Consider the following 3916-nt stretch of genomic DNA (forward strand, 5'->3'; position numbering starts at 1 on the left):
TTAATTTATAAATTTTTGTATCTCTGCTAGCAGTGTGTCCCAGATTTTCAATGGAAAATAGGACCATAGTCCTAGACTGGAATTCCCAGAGGTAGAAATTGCTTATTGCTACCCAGGACTAGATAACTTCCCAATTTCACAAATATAGCTTGACTGAGAGACTTGGGCCAAGTTCTTCATTCAAGTCTCCACAGGTGGGAACTTCTGGGTACCAGCTATGGCACTGTATCCCCTCAAAGTTCCTCAGTGTCTCCCGCACCCACCACATGGTCATTCTTTCTTTCACTATGTGTTTAAATGTCTGACAGCTCTTTTGCTGGCTTCTTGCTCAATTTTTAAAACACTTTTATTAATTTTAAGTTTTCACCTGAGCCATAATATAGCCAAAAGAGACTTCAAGGCAGAAATCCAAGTCTAAAGCTCATTACACAGCACTGAATAGTCATTTGGTCAGCCAATCAGCCAGAAGACATTTATTGAGTAGTTCTTACAGTCTAAGCTCAAGGCCAGGTACCAGGCCTAATATTTGTTTCTTAATATAATATCACACGAGCATAACAACGTTTTCTTGCCCTAATAATTTGTTAAAGAGAATTTGAAGGTCACACTTCATTCATTTTCCTTTGCATTAACCTACTGGAATGATGTTCTCCTCTCCAGAGAGAATAAGCACTATTGTCTCCAAGCAGGTACACATGTACTTCTCCCCTCACCTGGCTAAGTCCTACACAAACTTCAGATCTTTCCTGGCTATACCCAGATTCACTGCATCCCTACATGGCATAAGTGTCCCTCTGTTAAGCCTCCATAGCATCTAGGGTTTTTTCCCAGTGATAGCACTTATATCATGTGCCTGTCTCCCTCAAGTCTGAAAGTACCATGAGAAATAGGAACTGGTCTGTCTTGTTCACAATTGCCTCCACCACATGAAGGACAAGGCCAGATACAGAGGTGGCCTGTGGTGAATAATGCCAGATTGGATGGATGGATGGGTGGATGGGGGATTTGTTATTCTCATAACAAATCACAAATATCTGAAAATGTTTTAAATGAAGATAGGATGCACATGCACACATACTCTAAAGAACAGCAATCACCTGATAGTCTGGCTGAGATTTTGCTGTTCTATCTTTAGAACTGAGAGGAAATAAAGGACTTTTAGATGAAGTGTTTTTTTTTTTTTGAGCTCAGAGGCTTTATTTACAATGATACTCAAACAGGACTTCCCCAGCATGTCTTAGCAGCATGGACTGTACTTCATAAACAAAAACAGGATTATCCCAGGGTAGAGACATGAACTCTCTCTTCAGATGTGTCCTCTAAGTCCCAAATAAATTCCTTGGTCCCTGGCTCTGAGGTGACTGGGGGACCCTTTGTAGCAGTTGGTGCATCCCATTGGGGAACATGTCCAGGGAAGACTTCAACACTGCCTAGGAAATCTTCAGGCCTTTACCTCACTCATGGCTTCCATAAGGCGAGTGCTGTTTGTGACAGCTGTCGTCAGAAAAATGAACCTGTATCCTTTCTCTCTGCCTACACACCTCAGGGCGGAGATCTCAGAGAATGTACAACCACCTAAGAACACCACCAAGACGAGGCGCAGGGACTCACTGGAAGCCTATCTTCCTTGGTCATGGCTGTGAATGCAAACTCACTGCAGTTGAGCAGTCGTACCACCTCATCGAGGCCCTGCCAGCTCTGCCGCTCCAGCACCTGCTCAATGATCCCGCAGCTCAGGGGCACATAGGCCCCACTGAAGACGTAAGCCATGTCTGGAGGCACTTTCAGGTCATACTCGCCGTCCACACGTGGGATCAAATTAAGCTTTTTGCTGATGGCACAAAAATTGCTCCTCTTGGCAAGAGAAGTGAAGGCATCTGTAATCTTTCCTGCAGCCTTGTCAGTCACCAGCTTGCTCACTTTGCTCTCCACTGCCATGAGGGTTTCCCCTGGAACCTGCTCTGTTAGGAACCCAGCTCGCCGCAGATTGGAGAAGGTTAGTAGGTGCTCAGGGCCATACTCTGCATATACTGTGTCTTCAGGGATCGGTAATCCTTAGGAATCAAACCATTCTCAGTGATGGACAAAAGGCACATGAGATGAAGGCTTTCTATAGGTGACACTTGCCGGTCAATGTGTTCTTCAGTATAGTTGGTACTCTCTTGGATGTTGAACCCCTCTAGCAGAGCATGCTCAGTCTTGATGAGCTCTTGGAAGTCCTGCTTGGTTTTCTTCCTCATGATGGATTCACAGGCCCCAATATGCAGACTCAGCAGACAATGCTCCTGTTTCAGTCCCTTGAGCTCCTGGGACATGAAATTCTTCATCTGCTTTATGACCATGCCTCTCCAGCGATCATACTGGGCCTGCAAGTTCTGGGCCTTCTGGCTCAAGGAGCCAAAGACATCGGGGAAATGCTCATTACGAATCTCATTAAACACCTTGTCCTCAGCATTGAGGAGCACCTTCAGGCTCTTGTCAGAGGACGTGACTTCCGGGCCAAAGTCGACACTCCCACACTTGACGTGGAAAGTGTCATCTACCAGGCCCTCCTAAACGACCCAGGAGCAAAGTGCTGTCACAAAGTCCACATCTCTGTCCAGGAGAAAGACATGTCCAACCTCTGCTCTACGGCCTTTGGTCTCACTGTCCTCGTCCTCCAGTTTCCTCCACAGTTCATACGACATCTTGGCGCATCTGCCAATCCCGTAGCAATTCAGAAAGGATCCATAGAGAATGCTGAGAAGGTGTAGGGCCTGAGCCACAGTGCTGATCCAACGCTGATCTACTTCCACGAAGTAGTCCCTGAAAAATTCTGGCAGTTCCATGCTGAGCAGATCCACATCAAGAGGCAGTAGAGAGAAGGCCCATTCATCACAGCTCACATCTCCATAGACTCCCTCTTCCTCAAGCACCATTTCACAGGAGTAAAACTTCTGAGGGCTTAAGATCACTTTGTATTTTGAGCTTGTCCAGCCAATTTGTCAGCATTGACAAGATTGGCAATGTAGCGCATATTTTTGATTCGGGGTCTGTGCCAAGAAGCACAGTTGTTTATTAGAGCCGAGGGAGGGCTGGCTTGCTCTCCACCTTGTACAGCTTGTCTACTTCATGTTGCTTCAGGATGGAGACGCTGGCAATTCTATCCAAAGGGCTCATGAGATCTGCCTCGATGAACAGATCCTTCTTCCCAGGAAGCTGAAGGAGACAGTCTGTTGAGTCACTTGTAGATCACACAGCTCCCTCAGTTGACAACCTGCTCCAGCAGGTAGATGAGCTGGTCTTGGGTCAGCCTCTTGAGCATAGAGAAGTCGGGCAGCTCCAGGGCGTCGGATCAGTGGCGAAAGGCCATGGCAGCGGTCACCTGGGCCTCCGTGTTGAAAAGCGGGAGCCCTCTGCCGTGGAAAGGCCGGCGGCAGCCAGGCAATCGACACAGGGTGCTATCCCGCACGCCGAGGCGTGGAGGCCCAGAGTATCCGGAGATGCACCCGAAGAGTGAATGGCCCTCTCCCCGGGCGGGACAGCCGCAGCCGCGGGGTCGTCGCCTCAGACCTGCAGCCACCTTGTCCGACCTAACCCTCCCCGGTCCACTCAGCCTGTCAGCAGGATTCCAAACAGACTCCACGGCAAGCGTGTGGAGAGAACCCCGCCTACGGCCGGCTGGAGAGAAGTGCAGCCGACTTCTCCTAGGTGAAGTTTAAAAAAAAAATCCCAGAGATGAGAGGGCACACTTCAGCAGGTGGGTCAGAAGACAGAGGACATGGATATTTTTTGTGTTTGCAATTTTCACAGGGAAATTAATATTTTATCAGGATGCAGATTCAGTTCAATTTGACTGGCAGCTTCAACCTACTGTTCCAAGTCCTCCTCAACCACCTGCTGGAAAGAGTTATTAAGGTCTAGGTGAGAAATAAAA

At 47.9% G+C, this 3916-nt stretch overlaps 1 pseudogene; it reads right to left on the bottom strand.

The window, feature by feature from the left end:
* Positions 1–1390: 1390 nt before the first annotated feature.
* Positions 1391–3352, bottom strand: LOC109702141 (vacuolar protein sorting-associated protein 33B-like; annotated as a pseudogene).
* Between the last annotated feature and the right edge of the window lie 564 nt (positions 3353–3916).

This window comes from Castor canadensis, chromosome 13 (genome assembly GCF_047511655.1).
Source record: "Castor canadensis chromosome 13, mCasCan1.hap1v2, whole genome shotgun sequence".
In the NCBI taxonomy this organism is placed as follows: domain Eukaryota; kingdom Metazoa; phylum Chordata; class Mammalia; order Rodentia; family Castoridae; genus Castor; species Castor canadensis.